General features: G+C 31.0%; 1 protein-coding gene across 3 annotated transcripts in view; it reads right to left on the bottom strand.

Moving 5' to 3' along the window:
• The window catches only part of LOC123010058 (acid sphingomyelinase-like phosphodiesterase 3b), a 220,065-nt gene that overhangs the window by 21,499 nt on the left and 174,990 nt on the right, over positions 1-23,576 (bottom strand). The gene's annotated exons all lie outside the window — the stretch shown is intronic.

The following is a 23,576-nucleotide window of genomic DNA, read 5'->3' as shown; positions in this document are numbered from 1 at the left end:
AATCAAAATTTCAATAGATAAAAATTAATAACGAATAAAATTACGAGAAAAATAAAAATACGACAACATATGAATTTGTGTTTGTTTATAATAATAAATTTATTTTGTGACCATTAATTTTTTTAAATGGGAAATGGAAAAACAAGGTTTTTTAATTTCAGGATGGCAGTGTGTTTTGAAAATAAAGTAAATATCTTTAAAGAAATTTTCAAAAAAAAAATATTTGAAATCTATGCCGACTGAATCAAAATCTATAAAACCGTGTTGAAGTGTAATTTGCAACAAATGATTTCCTTTGTTACTACAAAACTTTGCTCTAAAAAACAAAATGAAATTGGTAAACATTAAAATATACGTTTTTCAGAAAGACTTTATTCCCATTGTATTATACCAAAAAATCAATTTGCTGCTTCGATTTGTTGTATTTTCCAAATAACGAAAGTATGTTTCACTGTTTTTTACCTCTATCATGCTTCCCATTTTAATTTTTTGTTTTTTCTTTGTTTTGCACCGATTTTAAAACATTATTCATGATAGAGGGATAGATACATTATACACATAGCAATTCTCTCTTGATTTCAAATTTTTAAAATAATTATAACTGAATGTGACCTTGAAGTAATTCTGTAGCGCTGCCGTTTGCAAAACTTAATAATAGATGGCAGTGAAATGGCACTACATCAGGCTAGCATTATTTTGCTATCTATTTCAAACTCTTGAACTACAAAAAGTTATATACGAGTAGAAACTATACAATTATACAAATTATACACCTAAGGTTAGTGTGGAAAGAATGCTATCGCTGTCTAACAAATCTATCTAACTTAATTTGATCTCTATTTAAAAAAAAAACAACATATTTGATTTCATAGTCTGTGTCATTGGTATTGTTAGTTGCGACAAAAACGTATTTAAATAAGTCGAAAAATTAGTGTGAGTGGGCATTATTATTATGATTATTATTATCATTATTACTATGATCTATGAATCAAACTTACACGCTACTACTATAAAATTTTCAGGTCTAGTAAAAATACAGTGAGTTATTAAATGATCTCATTCATATCATACTCGTAATAAAATCAGTTCTTCAATGTTTAAACTTTAAGCAAATATTTCCTAATGTTGGTAATTAAATCATGCAAATTCTGATTTTGGATTTTTACTTTTGCTTCTTGTCAGTCAAATATTGCAAAATTTTATTGAAATATTGACTTAAATGTCAATTTTAATCTGAGAAGATATTTTGAAAAAAATATTTAAAATTTTTAGTTAAGTAAGTGTTATTAGAAGAGTAAATTAAATTAAATTTTAATTAGATGTACAAACGCCGATAATGTAATTATTACTAATAAAATTTAATTTAAAAGCTCCATTGCTCCGAATAATGCCAAACATTTATTACATTTATTTAATTACAAAATTGCTGACTCATCGTACCATCGTAATACCACCGCTGCTTGAATAAAAAGTAGTGTGGGTTGCGCAAGTAACTCATTTTTTAATGATGGTTTAGAAGGTAAATTTAGCTTTTGGATTTCAATTTAAAAACGTTTTTGAGCGAACTCAAAAAAACACATCGCCATTTCTGTGCAGTCAGTTAGTCATGAAGCCTTTGAATAAGTTTTTTATTACTTCAATCCCGTTTGTGTCATTCGCTTCAGCAAATTTTCATAACTCTTTGCTCGATTTAGTTATTTTTTGTAAAAACAGTTCATAAATAGGAAGCGGAAAGCAATATCTATCGATGCGGACGGCTATCACATTTATGTTTGTGCTTTGCTTGGCTTGGGATCAATATGGACGAGCCACAAAGGACCTGTTCGGTGCACAGCTTGTGATTACTGGATCCTAGCCAAGCGAGAAAAAGTGCTAATCACCACATCTCATAAAAGAAATCACCATCCAAAATCTCCACCCGGAAACACCAAGTCAACGGTGGTTCGTGTCTTCCTGATATACTTTCACAAAAGTGGATGATTTATTTAGGAGAAAGTTGATTTTTTCGGCAAATCGAATCAGATATTTTAAGAGGCGATCACTTTATCAAACTTAAATTGTTTATAAAAATTGTCTTTTAACATTTGCCAGACCCAAATCCCACAAACCTGCTTTTCCTCGAAGTTGTATCGGAACTTTCTCGCTCTCGTATATGTTTCAAATACCTCCCCTAGGCGATGCCGTGCTCTTGAAACTTTCAAGGGTGTTCACCTCCCACGAAACAAATTGATTAGTGTCCAGAGTCACATCGTGAAAATCGTCAAATGCTTGTGCGAAAAATTTCCCCATGGTTTATCTCCAACAACCGTTTTCTTTAAATCTCGAGTGGAGAGTTTAAGTTTGAGTGAAACGTTTGGTAACACGAACCGAAATCCTTGCCGAGGAATTCATAGTAGAGGCCTTCAGAATGACAAATTGGACATCCACGAAAGCCAGACAAATCCCCTTATGTCCTACACGAACTGACATAAAAATAACTATAGAAGAGTCTTATGGTGATAGAGGGAGAAAAGTTGCCAAAGTGGCTTGTACTAGCGGCGACGGTGCTGTAATGACTGCTATTAAAATAAGCCGATCAAATGTCGGAAATGGCGTATGTAAAAGGCACAAAGACCCTTGAGGGGTTTGGGCAAAAATGCCGAACACGATCAAAGAAAATTATGTAACCGATAATAATTCTGTGACAACAATTCGAAAATTTGAGAGTGTAAATTGTACTAGCCCGGCGCATCCACCATTTTTTAAAATTAGTAATTTTTGTTTTTAAACTCACTTTTACTTCAAATAACATATACTATTTTATCCGCAAACGATTCAGATGAAGAGAAAAAAGCAACACAATAATTTTTTATAATAAGATTTTAGAAAGTGTTGAGTGTCTTTAATAATGAATAACTAACGTAGTTTATAGAATGCTGATAATCCACATGTACCTTTCCAGAAAATGTTGAAGCACTGAAAGAAACAAGAAAGAGAATAGTAAATAGTAAAAGAGAAATAGTAAATGTCAGGTAAAAGTGAAAAACGCTTAGGCAAAAAACAGTGTTTTTGCCACATGTCTGAAAGGTAAAATTTTTACTTGTGTCATTTAGTCATAAAAGTGTCATTTTTCCGACGTTTGCGGATAAAATAATTTTGCATTTCTTACAAATTCACAAAGTTGTTAAACATTTGGGTGACATTAAAGATATCAAACATTCGCTCATTTCTTTAGAAATCATAAAACCTGAATTCGTTACGTTTTCAAGAGGGCGTCGAACGATCCGGACAAACGAGGCCCAAAGCCACACGTGTGTATCTTTGAAATGCACTTATTATTTACCGTTAATTTTGTTTAAATTGTATTATTTTTGTTAATACAGTGCGATCAAAATGTTTATCTATCAGGCAAGCCTTGTGTGTCAGTGGAAGATAAAATGTCACAATAGTAAATAAGAAATGTCAAAATATTTTTTTTGTAAACTGTAACAACAAATCGTGGTGAACGATTTGTATGAATAAATTCCAACTACATCTCATTTTAGGGAGTTTTAAGACGTTTCATACCGTAATTCAATTTGTTTAGATCAATATTTTAATTTTTATAAAATATTTTTTTTACATCTAGTCCTCAACTAGTACGCCTACTTGATAGAAAAAGTTTTTGATCGCACTGTATTAGAAAGGCAATGAGAGAAAACATATTTGACATAATATGTGTAAAACTTTTAAGGAAATTTTTTATCACTTTGACGCGCTTAGATAGTTAGATAGGCTTAGATAATTAAAGTAATTTGTATTATTTATACAGTAGGACGATATCTACTTTTTTTAAGTTTTATAATAATCTATCTTGCATGGCAATTTGGAATTCGAGTTTTGGATATAATTATTCGATGTTCAGAAAATTCACAACTTTTTTTATTTTGTAAATTGCGGCAAAACTGTTCCTCAAACGTTATAATGTTTTTAAATCGATTGGCTTCGAGAAAACTGCAAAATTATTGATCTCTTAGAAGTTATAGTTAAATTAATATTTTAGATATTTTAGACTTTATCAGCAATTTTCTCGATAATTATTTAACTTAAAAAAATATTTTTTTATATGATAAAAAATTAAATGTGCTTTCCAACGGTACCAAACAAAAAAGTGTGATATTAATGATTTCGAAGTTATTAGCAGTAAACTGCTTCGGGTACCGAAAAGCGCCAAAAATTTCGCAAAAATCAAAAAAAAATAAAAATCAACCATACGCACTCTCGGGGGTTCAAGAAACTTAGAACAGTACAAAAACGTTGTAAAAATGCAAGAAACATTTTTTATGTAAGTCTGTCTGTATGAATATTGCATTGGGACATTAAGATTGTCGGCGGCGTGGTGGTGTAGTGGCATAAGGTCCCGCTTTCCGGCAGGTAGGTTCGAGGTTCGAACAATTCAGATTTAAATACTATTTCAAATTAGCAATAAAAAATGGCGGACGCATAAGAGCGCAAACTTTAAAACATGTGTTCATATTCTAATAAGTATAAAAAGAGTGAATAAGAACGCGAGATGAAGCATGAAAACAAATTAGTGAACAAAGCATAAGTAACAAAAAGCGCACAAAAAAGCATAAGTGCTTTTTCAATTTCGGTGTCACAATGAGCATATTGTGCGACTAGTTTCAGTTACACAAAATGCCCTTTGTGATACTGTTTTCAGAAACATTTTATGCAGCATTTTATGTAACACTCGTATCGCAATGAGTGTTTGCAACACTTGTTTTTGAATATACTTACTATTTTTATCTTAAGCAGGACATTTTTTTTAATAATTAAATCAAAACTTTTACTAAATGAATATTTTATTAAGTTTTCTAGAAAAATCGAGAATTTTATAATATGATCAAATAGTTTACTCATAACAGGTGTTTATTTAAATTTGGCGGCGAAATGAGTGAGTTGTGAACGAACCATAATTTCTAATACGCCCGGCGGTGTCAAATGTCAGATTAATAACTTTCAATACGATGGTTCGTTCACACCTGAACTTTCATGGATAGCTTTAAGGCCAAATTAAAAAAAAAACACCGGTTATTAGTTATACAGGAGTATAGATTTTGATTGTAACCCGTCAAAGGGGCAAGTTATTTTAATATGAGGTTTAAAAATCAAACACTGTTTTTCTAAACCACCAACTCCGATCCGTTAAAGTTTCTCCAACAACAAACTAAACATATTCTTGCCTTTACGAGTACTTTTTTCTCGTTACAAAACAATGAGACAGGAAATTTAGTTTGGATTTCAATAATACTAAATACAAAAAAGTTAGCAACTGATAACTGAGTTATAATAACCTACAGGGTTATTCATAAATATGAAGCAATATTTGAACCTCAAAAATGACCTATAAAATGATGTTAATTTAAATAATAACTCGTGTCCTATCTCTACTGATAAGAATTTTACAGCCCTCTGAATGTGGGTATGGAAATTTGATCTTTTTGTAATAACTTTGGAACTATTTGACCAAATATTATAAAATTTGGAACATTTCCCTGTGACAACATACCCTTTGAACTGGTAATCACGAAAACCGGATACATCCACTCAATTTCCGGTTCCATCAGTTGCAGGTCACATTTTCTGTGTTTCTCCATTTTTTTGCTCTCTTAACACTAATTTTTTATTGCCCAAATCGATAGAGTAATCAATTTCAATTAAAAAACGCATAACCTTTAATACTCCTGAAATGGACCGTTTCAAAGATATTTTAATTTAAACTGAGGACTGCACAACGCTGAAACCAAAAAGTAGGGATTTTGAATGGATGATATCCACGGTAACAAATGACCATGGTCTCACTAATCGCTGTCAGGCATCTGTCAACTTTGACATTGGACGATTATTAGACAATTAATCGAAAATATTTAATAAAAGAGTTTACCTCAGATTCCAAACATAACTTAGAATAAATCCAAATGGATCTCGTAGCATTTCATTCATGAAAAATTCACAAAAATTTATCGTCAAAGTTAACAGATGCCTGGCAGGGATTTATGTGACCATGGTCATTGGTTGCCGTGGATACCATTTATTCAAAATCCTTATTTTTTGATTTTAGCGTTGTGCAGTCCTCAGTTTAAATTAAAATATCTTTGAAACGGTCCATTTCAGGAGTATTAAAGGTTATGCGTTTTTAATCGAAATTGATTACTCTATCGATTTGGGCAATAAAAAATTGGTATTAAGACAGCAAAAAAATGGAAAAACACAGAAAATGTGACTTGCAACTGCTGGAACCGGAAATTGAATGGATGTATCCGGTTTTCGTGATTACCAGTTTAAAGGGTATGTTGTCACCGGTAAATGTTCCAAATTTTATAATATTTGGTCAAATAGTTCCAAAGTTATTACAAAAAGATCAAATTTCCATACCCACATTCAGAGGGCTGTAAAATTCTTATCAGTAGAGATAGGACACGAGTTATTATTTAAATTAACATCATTTTATAGGTCATTTTTGAGGTTCAAATATTGCTTCATATTTATGAATAACCCTGTATAGATAATTTACAGGTTTACAGGTGTATTAATTTAAGTTAGCTCAGGAAGACCTGGTTCCAATTTTGTAATAAATTTAAATCGCTGTAATTTTTTGTCATCATTGGATCGGCAACGCCGGTCAAAAATTAATTTAGGTAATTTTAATTAGCTTAAAAAATAAGTTCATTTTTAGGATGTTGTATCCCTGCCACTTATTTATTAGGCCGTTGAGTTTGTACGAGTTTCCATCTTGAACAAATATAACATTTTATAATTTACCTACCAGTACGTGGGAGGGAAGTTGTACAACTACCAATTCCGATTTGCAATTCTCCAATCAAGGCAATTTGTCTATCATTTTATTTCTCTTATTTTATTTCAAATTTATTGAAAAAAACAGAACTTTATTTTCATTTTTCTAAAGAAAACTATAAATAATTTAATTTTCTTACATTAATTAATTAGCAAATTAGATTTATTGTAAATAAAATAAACCTAAGTGCGGTTTAAACTTGTGTTTTCTTTCTTACAACCCGGCCTCGTTATACTTTGGGTTTTCCTAAAATTTTCTTTCACCTTTTGGAAATATTATCTAGGTGACGATAACAAGGAGACCCCATTTCCTGAAATATTACATTTTTAGTTTTAATCGTGGTTTCAACCCAGTTGTAGTCTGAAGGTCTCTAAGAAAATAAAGATTAAATTTGCATTCTCCAATCCAATTGCCACCACTCTCTTTTGATTGTCTATTGTAATTACTCCATCCAATCACATTACGTTCAGTCATTCCAAAAACAGTATTTATTTATTACTCCCCTGTCTAATTTTCCTCAATACCTCCTACTCGAGTCGATGATAAACTCCGCATCGAGCCATCGTTTTGCTCGCTTTTGACCATCATATCGCTTGCAGCTTGCATTTACTCGAAGAGAAGAAGAGTTGAAAAAAAATGACACGACATAACGACGCTGAATTATTGGCTGTGTATCCTGTGCTTACGTCTAATGTCTATTGTTATGCGTTTCCGGCTGTTATTTATTGCCCCAGCGAAAATAGGCATCAAGCTCAAGTGCTGTTTTGGGTTTATTTATTTGCGCTTTTATCGCCCATTTTAAACATAGTCAACGTGAGGCGTTCTGCTATAATTCATAACGGTGGCAAAGACGGTGAGGGGGCGATTGAACACAAGCACCTTTTGTAATTAAAGTGAGCACTCTTAATTCGTCCAATTTCCTTTTCTGTTATTAAAACTCGAGTCGGAGGGTTTTTGTTTGCTTTTTACCGCGGTGCTTCATTAATTAATTACTTTATTCTTAATGGAAATATCCTCTTTACTTTTGCAACGATTTGAATTACACTGGCCGCCAAAATTAACCGGACAACTAAAATTTTCACATTGAAATATTTTTGTTATCCTTTGTCGAATTTCGACGAATTTTTGTTTGGCCTAAAGAAAAAACTTGTCTTCTAAATGTGATTCTCAAAAGACGAAAGCATTGTTTTTTTACTTATTTTTATACTGAGCTGTGGCGTGCGACAGAGACAAACTTAAGTTTTTACTGATTTCAAATTATTGCCCATTTTTTTCTGAATTATGTATTACATTTTTCACAGTTTTAAGTCTTGAGACATGGTAGATATGAATCTTTAAAAAAAGCATTACATTTCCGATTCCAATGAATGTAAAAAAAATAGGCGCATGAAAGCTTCCAGTAATAATTAACCGCTTTGCTTGTTGTAATCCTTTGAAGTTCCAAGTTTTTCAGATTTTTTGTGTTCAAAAACGTAATTGTGCTTTTTTGGTGACATAAGCAATAATTTTTCGGTTTAACTACCTGTTTATGTAAAGTCTGTTTTTTTTTAATGGAAATTGCCAAGTCAAAATTTTGGTGAAAAAATTGCTTGCAGCTTGTCTCCATAGCCAAAAATTTTGTTTGCTTTTTCTTTTTGTCCTTAGAAATTTTGTTAAAAAATTATGGTTATGTTTTCAAATTGAGATGTTGTCAAAATTTTGACTTTTGAATCTTGTGTGCCTGTTTGTTCTTTGAAAGTGCTATAATTGAATACCTGAGGATAGACATCATTACCTAAGATCTAAAGACAGAATTCAGTACTAATAATTTTGAATTTTGATAGAAACACGCCTCAAGTAAGTACAATGTTGTGGACAAAGATGAGGTTCTTGCTACAAAAACTTTGAAGAAAAAAGATGTATATACAGAAAAATGTTATTTATCAAAAGATACAAGTGGGTATATTATGATGACTGACAATAAATTTTGTGTAATTTATTAAAATGAGCTCAAAGTTGATGCATTTTATAAATTCTTCTTTAGCTTTAGTTTCAAAATTGTTACTTTTTCAACTCGTTCCTCAAAAACGATGCACAAGACACTAATTTAATTGCGTTATTTCCGAGTTTCTTTCTCATTCATGTTTATTTTGTATTATTGACAATTTATTACTAAAAATTGAAAATGTTTAGCAAACCTGCATTACAAATTGCGTCTACATTTTAACGGGCCCTTTTTCCAACGTCCTGCTTGCGAACTATTCGTTTCCAAATTAAAAAAAAAAAGTATTGTCATTCACAATGTAAACTCTAAAACACCCTCTACATTAATAATAACCTCATTTTTCACTCTTGTCATGTTTATGTCATTTTAACTTAAAAATAGCGTCACTGACAGAAAAGTTTAATTGTCAAATATCAGCCATGAATGTCATGATGACAGTAAAGTGTAGTTTAAAGTGAAATTTTTAAAGTGACAGAAATACTGCCTGAAATTTTAATTTCGCCATCATTTGTACATCAGTACAAAACCGATTTTCTAAAGAAGAATGGGTAAAGTGGAAAGAAAACGGATACAAAATCTGTATTTCATAAACAGGATTCAGAAACATAAGGAACATGGACAAGTACCGTACGATCAAAAAAAAAATAAATTAGAGTAGGAGTAAAGTCCTTCAGATGGCAATCCTGATTTTTGACATCAAATGTCAGCGGAAACTTTGACAAGTTTGCATTTTATTCCTTTTGAGTGAAATAATGTTCACTTTAGAGCAGAAAATTTTTATTGCTGTACAAGAGGAAAACGGTGGATGGTCAATTTCACTTTCAGTGTGGGTAAAAAATTTCCAGCCCAAATTCTCAGCCAATGTGTTGCCAACTGTAGAATTTAATCAAGGCCTACTCTTTATTTATTTTTATTGATCGCACGGTAGTTTCTTACATTGAGTTTTTTTATAGGTTTAAAACTAAACGATCTTATGCATTCTTTCAGGTAAAAATAAAGAAAAAGTTGAAATTTAAAATGTCTACAATACAAAGATGCATCTTACGCTCTTCGAAAACAAACAATAAACGTTAAGAAGCTTTTATTCTTATAAAAACCAGAAAATTACTTATGTGAGAGTCATAATGATGCGTCGATTTCAATTTGTACTGTTAATTACTTCATTAAATAATGGACTTCTTAATCAACGCTCATATTTACCACCAATATCTCAAATAATAATCACAATTTTATTTACAGAGTGAGTTTTATGTCATAGCAGACACAATATGTAAAGTACTAAAACAGCATTTGAATGTTGTTTTTTTTTATAAGATTGGCCCCAAGAATGAAAAACATTGCTAAATTTTAGTTGTCTGCTTAATTTTGACGACGACTTACATGACCACGAAATTTGACCAAAACTCGCTAAATTTAGTTTAGTTTCAAATTAACCGCCACAATTGTATGAAATAACGTTAAGTTTTGTGGAAAAATGGTGTGGCACCGGTGTCGGTCGTAGTTTAAGGTTTTTGTCTGCGAGCGTCGATTGCATATTCAAACCGAGCACCCATTTACATATATGCAAAATTCCCGGTGGTAAAAAAGCCAAAACGACACCAGCTTCCGCTTAATTCGGCGATAATGCGTTAATGCTTCCTGTTATTAGTAGCGGTGTTGCGAGTTTTCCTCCCTTCGCGGGGGACACCATCGTCCTAATTAAGCCATCCGTTTCGTGTTATTTGCTCGGAATTTTAAAAAGGAAAAGTATATCGGAGGAATAAAAAGGTTTTCCTTTGTCTCGGCGAGAAACGAGCTTTGCCATTGTCGTCAATCGCTTTTTTATCTTAGTCTCCGAGTTGAGGTGTTTCACTACGGAATATTACAGATACGCTTCGGAAATTTAATTAAATGTTTTCAGATTGACGCTAAAATGAACCTAATTTAATAGCCGAGATGATAATTGGATTATGCAAGAATGAATTAGAACTGTTTATTACGGACAATTATGAAGGATTTCGCTGGAAAACGGGAAGTTTACTGGAAAAAAAATTTCAACCACGTACAGGGTGTTTCACGTAATTTTACGAGGCTTGCGCCTGTAAGATGCAATCAATAATACATATTCCGATACGAACTCGATTACAAATTTTGGAAAATTGGATAATCTTCTCTAGTTTGTTAACCCTTTCAAAAATTACAATGTTTTTAGTTAGTTAGTGATTAAGATAAATAAACTAGCTTCATACTCATGCCGTCTCTTGATAAAACAAATGATAATTGTCTCTGAAAAACTGCAGTTTATGACTATTAATGAAACAATGATTAGTTTGACAACTACTGTCATGGGTTTCCAAAAGTTAAATAATTAAATGTGTATTTTTTGTATCCAGTGTTCTGTGACTTTTGTATATTTGGGTGCGTACATTAAGCGCAAGCCTCGTAAAATTATGTGAAACACCCTGTATTTAAAATGACATTTTTGTGCAAGACATAATTTTTCTATTTTAGAAAAATAACATTCGTTTTTAATTGGTATAACGGCTGAAAAGTTAAACCAGTTAATAGAAAAGCGAGCTTAATGGTCAAATAAAACACAGAGCAATATCCGTTTAATCTCTGAAGTTGTCAACTTTCAAAACAATATGAAACAATTTATATTGGGCAAACGACAAACGTCGCATCGCCTTAATCCCACCATAATTGCTAAAACATTAATTTATTTTTGATCGGTCACGTCGGTTTTTTTAATTAAAAATTTCGACAAGAATTTTTAAACGGCCGTTTCCCAAAAATCAGACATTCCTTCGGTTAACTTTGTTTGGTATTTCCATAATTTCGATTCGAATCAATACTGTCGCTGCAATTTAGACATAAAATTTTAACCATTAGCGTCAAAGCTCGGGTCTTAGCTGCGGTTTTAAAGCTCCAATTCGACATGCAATTAAATGCAATGGAATGACTCCGAGATTTGCATTTGATTTGATTTTCTGAGACGACTCGAGGCTGTAAACGTTGTCGACAATTACGAGCATTGTTGACTTTACATCTAAGTCAACTCATAGTTTTTACCGAATGTAAATAGCCCAAGGAAATTACCAGGAAATGAAAGATTGGCAAAAAACTGAAATGTTCACGTCGATAGCTTGGAGGTTTTTTATATTTTTTGTAATTCTATTATTAAACTATCATGCATCTCGGAGAATGCTGAATTTTAAATCCTTCCTAATAATTGCCCCCAGTTTTTAGCAAAAAAAGAATATCAAAAACCAGCAATGCGCCGGGCTATTAAGCATTCCAATATTCAATTTAAATCCGCTTATTCAATTTTGTATATTAATTAGACACATTTTAGACTGCATACTCTTGGTAATCGATATTTTTTGAAATGCCGAGAAGAGGATTAATTTATTATTTTTCTGTTTCAACAATTAATTAAATTTTTGTTCATTTATAATTGATTTTCTCATAATTCCAAGACTGTGGTAGATTGTGTTTAACGATATCTTACATATAATTTTATGTTTTTGTTGCCAAGTTATTCTGATGTTCTGCAATATTACATTTTCTGCCACATTAAATTGACCATTAGCAAAGTAAAAATTTAGACTTTGGTAAAAGAAGATTCTTTCTCTAGTTTTTCTGACATACAGAGCGTTAATTAGAAGTGTCAAATAATACAACTTAAAAAAAATGATAACTTTTATACATATACATATTAGTATAAGGGAGGTGGTTTTTTGTTTTTTTTTTAGATTAATGATAAAATACTAGAAAAATATGTATTTAGAAAATACTGGTTTTACATTATTTTATAACTTACTATTATTTACAAAATATTCAGGGATTCATACATTTTTTACCTTGTCAAATAATACAACTTAAAAAAAATGATAACTTTTATACATATACATATTAGTATAAGGGAGGTGGTTTTTTGTTTTTTTTTTAGATTAATGATAAAATACTAGAAAAATATGTATTTGGAAAATACTGGTTTTACATTATTTTATAACTTACTATTATTTACAAAATATTCAGGGATTCATACATTTTTTACCTTGTGTTTAAATGTAACTTAATTTATTTAGAAGAAACTAAAACAAAAAATGTTACTACTTGCTTATATCAAACTTGTAGTTTCTACGTAATAACTGTAATAGTCTTCGTTTTTTAATAAAGAATATTTAATTTAAAAATAAAACGGGTGCTAAAAATGGTGGATGCGCCGGATTACTAAATACCTAAATCGAAGTTACTTTGACACAGTTTGAGAAGTTTTGTTAATGTAACATTTTGTTATTTTTTTGAAAAAATTAACATCAAAACAATTGATCCTTCTGCTTTAACAAACAAACTCCTCAAAGGTCATACTTTTTTCAAAAAAAATTAAAAAATTTGGCGTCAAAGAAACCAATGTTTTTAATAACATTGAAAATCAAAGTTATGCTTACCTGAGGAGTACTTTGACACCTTAGAACTAAAAATATGTAATATATGATGTAAATAAACTTTATTAAACTCATTAAACACAAAACATAAAATGTATATTTTCTTAAAAAAAATGATATAAGTAATTTTTTGGTATGTATATGGCATAAAAATAAAACAAACTTAAGTTCGGTAATTACCTATACTGAAAATGAAATAAAATTAGTAGCCCCATAACGTGTCAAAGAAACCCAAGATGTCAAAGTAACCCCATTTATCTATATTTTTTCTGTTTAGTTTCTTCTTCTTTTTACATTTTTTTTATTTTTAGGTTATTTTCCCTTAATGTTTTTTTTAGTACTATAGTTGAAACAGTTTAAGCCGTGAGGAATCTTTATAAAACGTTAACACACTTTTTTGTATATACTGATAAAGTTACTAAAGATGGCAAAAACAAAATATATGCTCTTTTTTATGAAATAAACAAACCACACTAGAAACATTTATTTAGAAAATATAAACTTTTATTAATTATATTTGTACTGCAACAGGTGATTAATAATCACTAAACTTGCTTAATATCTTAAGTTATCAGTCATAAAAAATCGGGTTTAGCAAGTGGAGTAAACCAATTTTGCTAAAATAATCTGATATCCTACTCTACCCTTGTCCTTTGTAATGAAACATTCCTTTTGACCTCATAAATAAGCAAAAAGAGCCTTATTATGAAACGTATAGCTGTAATATATCAGGGTTCCAGCCTATAAAGTCATACTCTAATCTCTTCATCTCGAAAAAGATAAGTCTGATTTATGTAATGAGTCTCATACAAGTCTCCTATTAAGCAGAATTTTTATTTTAGAATTTTTTGTGTCTGGTTGTTGAAGTGCTTAGATGTAGCTCAATATCCGCAACATGTCTATATTACGCACACCGTTCGAATATCGGTTTTAAGCGAGATCTGTTCCCTTAAACAAACAAGCTCTCTGTCTTTGATCCAAAGTTCTTGAAAAGAAATTCGAGCCACCGTTCTGATAGATGCAACATCACGACAATATCCTTTGTTCGATATCAGAAACCGATAGGAGCCATTTGTTCCTTTGTCAGAATAAACACATCGAGGCTCGAATTACACGATTCAGACGACAATAACATTTCGCGAGAATAATTCAGGTGGCCGACCTCCAAGACCAGATGTAGACTATCCCAAATCTGGAGCTTCTTATTTCACGCAACGTTATTTTTATCGGGGCGAAACAAAGGAAACGTGCAGTTACGTGACGCGCTTTCATCTTGTTTTCCCTTTAGAATTGCAACGGCAACATTAAAAATTTCGCTTTGTGTGGGGGAATCGCTCTTTTTGTTCCTCGCCCATAATCATAATAAGGTGAAATTGGATTAGTGTGGAAATTCGCCGACATAGGGCGAAATTATGAGGTCATGAGGTCGCAAAGGATTAATAGCTTGAGGTGTGTTTACATTGGCTTTTAATGTCGTACATGAAAAAAAGTTTTATGAGAAGGGAAATTGCTGGTGTAATTTTATTTTCATTAAAAATATTAATGGCCAAGGTTGTGGATGTGTGTAAGGGTTTAAGACTCAGTCAATGTTCCGCCAATAATTTAAAGAAACGGCTGCGCGGAATTGAATGGCAATCTATGGACGGAAATTGAAACGCTCCGAGAATTCTTCACTATACTCTCCCTGAAAACAAACCGTCGCTCCTAATGGGTACTTAAAACTACCGATTTATATCTCTTTACGCCTCATGTAGTCCCAGTTTCTTTCGTTATACGATGTAATTTCTCAAAGATCCGATCTTGGGATGTTTATTCATGTTAACTGATGGAGATAACCAAATGACTCTATCGTGAATCTCAATTCGACCTACTTTCGTCTAAATTTCGATCAATAGCGACAAAAAGGCCAACAGTACTGTCTTAAGGTGTGCATTGCTGCCAATTGCAGAGAATACACAAAATCACTTGCAAGTCAATTAAAACATTGTCGACAATTTTTCTTTGAACGTTTATTGGGATTGCTTGGACAGGTTTTGTAAAAATCAAGATACTGTAGTTGTCAAAACCTATTATTCTTTGTCGTAATTCGATAAATTTTTGTTTGGCCTAAAGAAAAAATTTTGTAGATCATTGTATTCAATAACATTTCTATTTTGTCTTTTAATGTGATACTTAGAAGACGAAGGCACTGTTTTTTACTTACTTTTATACTGAGCTGTGGTGTGCGATAGAGACAAACTTAAGTTTTTACTGATTTCAAATTATTATTCTTTTCTAAATTATGTACATACCACATTTTCCATAATTTTAATTCTTGAGACACAAAAGATAAAAACCTTCAATAAAAACATTACATTTCTAATTTCAATGAATATTCGTATTAAGAAATGTGTCAAAACGTCAAAATAGGCGCATGGAATTTTCCAATAATTAACCGTTTTACATGTTGTAATCCTTTGAAGTTCCAAGTTTTTCAGATTTTTTGTGTTCAAAGAGGTAATTGTGCCCTTTTGGTGAGATAAGCAATAATTTTCGCTTTAATTACCTTTTTATGGCCTTTCTGAACGAATATTTAGTAACATTAGAAAAGCAACGTCTTTTTCAATGATTTGTATCTTTAGGGTACTAGAAGATAAAATTTTTAAACAAATTGGACCTCATTCAGAAAAGAACGGGCAATAATCTGAAATAAGTAAAAAAAATTGTCTTTGTTGCACACTACAGCTCAGTATAAAAAAAAGTAAAAAAAACAGTGCCTTTTAGGTTTAACATTTACAAGACAAAACTAGAAATGTTATTGAATTAAATTACAACGTTCTGCAAAGTTCGTTCTTTAAGCCGAACAAAAATTCATCCAAATCCAACAAAGAATAACAAAAATATTGCAATGTGAAAATTTTAGTTGTCCGGTTAATTTTGGCGGCCAGTGTAATTGTCGGCATTTTTTTTAAGTAAGAAGATATTTTTTTTCCCGTTATTGCAATCAGTTTAGGGATCAGTTTCAGGTTGCTATTTACTTTAAAATTAATTGCAAATTAAAAAGTTGTAATTATTTAATTGTTTTGTCAACCGGCCCTTATTGTAACATTTAATTACAAGAAACGTTATATAAAACGTAATTTTACCAAGATACGAGTAACAAATTTTTAAAAACTTTAAAATTGAGTCAATTATTCCAACAAAGAGTGAAATGTTTTTACAATAACAACTAAATGAATTATCTTCTAAAGCTGTATAATGCCAAAATTGCCTATTTCCTATTTTGGGAAAATTACCTCTATCTCTCCTACCTGGGTTTTCTCTCTATTTGTATTAGGTAATTAGTGTTCAAAGCCATTCAATTTACGAATATAAAGTATCGATTTTCTGTCATTGGCAGGGTGACAGAACAATAATCACGAATTATTACTAAAACATGTTGTCTCCTTTTGGTAAGAAGACTCTAATGTTTTTAAATTTTAATTACTTTTTTCGGTTTAAATTTAGAAAAAGATTTATTTAAAAAAGCGCTTATTTTGTTTGGCAAGAATTCACACATTTTTTGAAATTGTGGTAACATCTATTAAAAAAATCGGTATTGTTTCCTTTGCTTTATTTTGCAACTTGAATTAGTACACAGATTTAATACAATAATTTTTATTTATTTAAATCCTTTGTTTATATATTTTTTTTGTTTATGTGTACAACATAAAAGTTACTAATCGTTTCAATTCTTTTTAATGTTTTTTAGTTTAGTGCTTAGTTTTATTTTATTTTATGATACCATATAACAATAATTTTACGCAGCATTGTTTCTGTTATAAGTAGGAGAGTAATAGATATCCAAACAATAGGAGGAAGCAAGATAGATTATATACGTAGGCAGAGTAACAACAAATTAATTCGATTTGTCGCTGTATAGTTCGTCTTTCTCTTACTTCAGAAAACCCTATTGATTGCACTGTTTTAACTTATGGACTTTGCAATGTTGCGTAAAATTATTATTAAAGATAGTGAATATACTTTTCCACGACCATTTACAAAAGTGACATTTTCTATACATTTAATTACCTACGAAAATTGACAATATTGAACGAATTACATTATTACACGTGTATGTTAGGAAAATAACGTAAGAGGTTGTGCGATTGGCGGAGAGCCCTAGGTGCTTCTGGTAAATTGCCAAATTGATTGGCTGTTTGTTGGACACATGCATTGCTTTTGACTTTTATTTTCTGCATCCTTCAAATTGACACAGTATTGTAATTAAAACCATGGACTATTTAAACCTAAATCAGCTTAAAAGTAAGTATTTAATATTATCAGACGTCTAATTTAATAACTGTCGATTCCTAACAAAAACGTTAAATGGTTTCATTAAAAATAGTTGTGTTTTTTTGTCGTGGGGTTGCAGGGTCGTAGGAAAAATAGTGTACATAACTCACTAAAAAGTGGGGTTTCCCACTTGTGCGTTATTTGTCACTTTCTGTGCTCGTTATATAATATACTATTTCAATTGAAAATTGTATCTTCAAGTACTGAGTAATTTATCAAAGTTGAAAAATATTTACTAAATTACATATTTTGTTGACCCACTGATTATTATTTTTTACCTTGTTGTTCTTAATTGTTTTGTTTTCATTTTAATTCATTATAATACAGTGCGATCAAAAAGTCTTTCTAACAAGTAGTCATACTAGTTGAGGACTTAGGTCACCTAGATGTTAAAAAAATTATTTTATAAAAATTAATATTGATCTAAGTAAATTGAATTATTAAATGCAACGTCTTAAAACAACCTAAAATGACATGTAGTTGGTGTTTATTCATACAAATTGTTCACCACGATTTGCTGTTACAGTTTACATAAAAACTATTTTGACATTTCTTATTTCCATTGCGATGATACCGCAGACACACGTTTTAATTAAATGTCTAGGCTTGTTTGATGGACAGACTTTTTGAGTGCACTATATAAGGATTAAGGATGTACTGTTGTAATGAAAAATCCTCTTAGCAGAACATAAATGGAAAAGTTATTTACTCACTTACTAGGAATTTAGCACCAGGTTTTTGAAACCGTAAATATGGAATTTGTTATGTGAAATCCACTTGTCTTTTTGTAAAGAAAAATGTCAAACATTGTGCTTGTAAAATTCCTTGAACTTAAACTTGCTACTAAGTTAAAATTCTTTTCTCTGAAGAGAATAAAAGACTGCTCAACCTTCTACTGCATCTCGTCTTTCCATTAGCCCTTGTACCTCAAGCACCCTCCATCTATCACTGACCTCCCTATGAAACTACTTCGGCATTGTCTTTCAGCTTTCCACCTGTATCAAGTGTCACGTCAACTTTTCTTCAAACATTATTACGAGTATGTACATCCACCGTTTACATAAATCCCCATGGTGCAATATTACAGATTCACATACAAAACGGACATCGATCAAACACATACTCGCCTCATTCATCTTGAGACCGCCTCTCAGGCCATCTGCTAGCGTTGAATATTTGCCATAACGCAAAAAAATAACACAGCGATTACCGTGATTTATGACCGCGAGGGAAAAAGTCAATGCGGACTTTTGTTGATGGTTGCGGTGGATATAAATGTAGTGCATAACTTCGTTTCTTAATTAAACTGTCCGGAGGGTGCTTATGGGGTCAAGGACGTGACGAGTGCCGGCCACTAAGTCATTTCTTGTTGCTTTCGAGATGGTATTAAGGGTTTAATAGTCGAAGTTGCCGTTGGATGTGAGGATTCAAGAGGGTTGGAGTGGTACAGGGAGAAGCAGGCTTTTACTTATTCCGGTTTTCGGGCATCTTCTACAAAAACGCACTGCTTTTACAGGGTGTTCCGTGTCTAAACTCCACATTAAAAGTATTGGGAGTTCGAATAATAATATTTGTTTGAAAATTGGTACATAGCCATAATGCATTAAGTCCTCCCAAATGAAAATATTTTCAAGATGACGGCACTTTCGGTTATACCGGAAGTCGGTCTCAACTTTCTTATTTTAAATGGAAAGCTATATTTTTTACTGCGTTTTTAGATTAATCGGGTCATTTTAAGGGAGTTTACATCAGCTTTCCCTATACTTTTAGCCGTTTTTGAAATATTTGCAGTTTTTCAAAAATTTTTGGATCTGCACCTTCCACTTTAAAAATCGGTAACTCTACTGTTTTTTAAAATTTTGCATTCGTTTTTTTGGCGTTTGAAAGAGAAAATTTAGATCTTTCTTCCGGTGTTTTCAAATTTTGAAAAAAAATTAACAAACCCTAAAATTTTAAGGTTGCTTTTGTAATAATTCAAATACTCATAACTCAATTTTTCCAAATGAATGACCCCAATTTTTATTTCACTAAATGGAAGAGCATTTAATTCTGCATCGAACTGTATTAGCATTTCCTATACCTAAATTTAATAATTTTTATGTTATGGTGACTTTTTGTTAAGACTGTCGAAAATCTATTACGTTTTCGTATAGTTTGCCATGAAAATCAAAAATGTCAAAATTGTTGCTCAATAAACGTCGACAGTGACATATTATTTGACAAATAGTGCCAAAATATGGAGAGTCAAAGATACTCAAACTTAGATTTAATTAATTTATTTTGTATTTATGGAGAGTGTAACAAAATTATGATGTCGTTCATTAAACAAAAATAAATTTTTCTCACTTTTTACTTTAAATAATGATCGCATGGTAGAACCTATCAATAATAATTAAGTTTGCATAACTTTTATTCTTCATATTTTGGCATTATTTGTCAAATAGTAATTTACTGTTGATGTTTGTTTAGTGAAAATTTTGACATTTTTGATTTCCATAGCAAACTATGTGAAAACGGGTATGGCTAGTAATAAATTTTCTGTAGTCTTAACAAAACGTCCATAACTTGAAAATTATTAAATTAGGTATAGGGAATGTGAATACAGATCAATGCACAATTAAATTCTCTTCTATTTAGTAAAATAAAAATTGGGGTATTTCATTTGAAAAAATTGAGTTATGAGTATCCGAATTATTACAAAAGTAACCTTAAAATTTTGGGATGTTAATTTTTTTTCAAAATTTGAAACCACCAGAAAAAGGATCTAAGCTTTTTCTCAAAGAGAGTTGAGACCGACTTCCGGTATAAGCGAAAGTGCCGCCATCTTAAAAATATTTTCATTTAGGAGAATTTAATGGTTTATGGCTATGTACCAATTTTCATATAAATACGATTATTATTCTAACTCCCAATACTTCTAATGTGGGGTTTAGACGGAACAGTCCTGTATCCTTGAAATCGCAACATAAAAGTTACGCAGTATGTTCAGCGGCTTCAATAAAAATCCAAAAATAAAATACTTGTTATAATATTTAATATAGAGTATTTAGAAACTTAGTTAGAAAATGTGATTGATACAAGGCCAATACGAGTATCACAACGTCAGTTGTCTCTGAAAAAAATTATGTTTAATAAGATCATTTATTAAAAAACCTTTCATTTAAGACTGAAACATGCAACAATAGTAACTTTTTGTTATTTTTGGATTTGTTTATATACCAATATGTAGGATAAACTAATTGTTAAAAAACATAAGTTATTTATCATTGGAAAACTAAAAAAAAATAATTTTTTTGCCAATTAACATTTACTTACCCATCTTGGTCTTAAAACTAACAAAGTTGCAACAACATCAAGTTCATGAAAAAATCAACTGAATGTCAAATTTGTAAATACATTTAACTCGACTATGTTTTTTATATGAGCACTTTACTTAGGCATCTTATAAGCAGCTCTTGTGCCTTTAAAACCACCTTTATTGTAAAGGAAGTTAATGAAATTTGGGACAAAATAAAAGAGTGTTTGTGATAATAGTGCTTCAGTGATCTAACACAAAAAGCCGCTAAAATATTTTAGGTGAGCACGTTTCTAAGAGTACAGACTTTATCTTGAAGACTACATTTAATCCTTGACATATATTAATGTTTCATCATGACTCTATTTAAGAGATTATTAAAAATTCAAAACTTTCTAATCATTTTCAAATTAAGTTTGTCTTTTATCGGAACTACAATTGCATGTTGAAATTTTACTACTATAAATCATGTTAAATTAATGATATTTATTACAAATGTATCAAAAGCTAGCACTTTTATGACTACACTAGTAAAAGTTTTTTCTTTCAGCTATGGAGTAAAAATTCTATTTTTTCGCTTAAGCGTTTTTACTTTTACTATGATATTATTGACGTTTACCAATGTTGTTTCTTTCTTGTCCCTAATCATTTCTGTAGAGGTACATTGTAGATCATCAGCATTCGACATTTTGCACTACTAACTGCACTAGTCATGCATAGTTAAATTAATAAACACTTTCGAAAATCTCAACACAAATTCCAATATTGACGCCTGATGACTGTTTATAAGCGTCCTGGTTATTTTATTCATTTACATGCTTTTTCTTTAGATCTGGATAAAATAGTATATTTCTTATTCAAAGTAGTCAGCTCAGCTGAATAAACGTTCAGCTTCGCCACATAAACTTTTACTCCTAATAACATAATATAAAGGCTGTTCCCGCTAAACTCCACATTAGAAGTAATGGGAGTTCTAACAGTGATATTTAGGTACCTAAAATTTTCATTTTAATTTTTAAATTTTAGCCATAATCGTTTAGATCCTACTCAATGAAAATATTTTCAAGGTGGAAGCACTTTTGGTTACATCGGAAATGGGTATCAACTTTGTTATTTTGAATAGAAAGTTATGTTTTTTATTGCGTTTTTGGATTACTCAAGTAATTTGAGAAAGTTTTTATCAGACTAAATTTAACCGTTTTGAAATATTCAGATTTTTTTGAAATTTTTTTAATTTGCAGCTTCCTCTCCAAAAATCGAAAACTCTGCCATTTTTAATTATTTTGAAATCGTATTTGTAATTGGAAAAATAATTAACCAACCTCCAAAATTTAAGGTTATATTTGGAAAACTTCAAATATCCGTAACTGATTTTTTTTAATGGAAGACCCCAATTTTTTTTCAGAAAATGAAAGAGAATTTAACTCTGTATCGATTTGTATTAACATTCCCTGCAGCTAAATTTAATGATTTCCAAGTTATTTTGACTTTCTTTCTACAATGGAAGAAATTCATTACTATCTATGGTAGTTTTCGCATAGTTAGCCATGGAAATATTTCTCACTGAAAAAACGCCATGTTTTTTTTCATAATTGAATTATTCTTTTCGTGAATACAAATTAAATTTACTATTTACCCTAAATTTGAATAATTTTGATATTCCATTTTTTTCTTATTTCTAAGACAACCTGTGCTAAAGTAGCTATGGCTAATGAATTTCTTACAATATTAAAAGAAGTTACTATAACTTGAAACATAGGTATAGCAAAAGTTAATACAGGTCAAAGCAGAACTAAACTCTCTTAAAAACTTAGGTATAGGGAAGGCTGATGAAAACTCTCTCAAAATCACTTAAATAATCTAAAAACACAATAAAAAACATAGCTTTCTAATAAAAATAACGAAGTTGATATCCACTTTCGATGTATCAGGAAGTGCCGCCATCTTAAAAATATTTTCTTCCTAACCGATTATAGCTATAAACAAAATTTTAGATAAATATCATTATTAAAACTCCCATTACTTCTAACGTGGGGTTTAGTCGGAACAACCTGTATACTATTATAGAAAATATTAAATAAACGTATATATCGGATTCATAGATATTTTACTCTTTTGAAGCGGTATATTATAAAGACAGTTGTTGGCTCGTGTGTGCACACACACTTTGAACAATATTTTTGAATGTAAAAGTGAGAAAATGCCCATTTTGTAGAGTTTTGATTTAATTTTCGTTATTTTCTCCTAAGTTTCTATATTTTGTGACAAAAAATTAAAAATAGATTTTATTTACACGAAACTGGTTGGACATAATTAGATTTATTTTTAACAGAAAGTTTTGGTAACAAAATGGTCTTGATTTTACACAAAGTCTGTCAAATTGTGGGGTGAAAGGCAAATTTGTATTTTATGCTTATTTAGTTTTATTTGTCCGTGACCTTTGCGCAAGTCATTCCGTTGACACACCGTTACAAAATATAAGCTAATCAAAAAGCCGTCAATTCCCCCGACTCTAAAGAAAATTTATGATAATTGCTGTTAGCGTCGGAAAATTTACAACGTCATCTCGTCCGTCGTTGGCCAACTCGCCAGTGGCTAGTGCGTGAGCTTGGACATTCTTAACGGAACTTACACCAGTTCTAAAGCAGAGTTACTGCCGGTCGCAAAAGAAAAGTCGAAATAATGGCTACTAAAGAAGTTGACGGAGGTATTCGGCGATATTTACAAGAACAGAAG

This window comes from Tribolium madens, unplaced genomic scaffold (genome assembly GCF_015345945.1).
Source record: "Tribolium madens isolate multiple individuals breed KSU strain unplaced genomic scaffold, Tmad_KSU_1.1 Scaffold_7;HRSCAF=85;Tcas5.2_LG10, whole genome shotgun sequence".
NCBI classification, from domain to species: domain Eukaryota; kingdom Metazoa; phylum Arthropoda; class Insecta; order Coleoptera; family Tenebrionidae; genus Tribolium; species Tribolium madens.
This window is presented reverse-complemented; position numbering and strand designations above follow the sequence as displayed.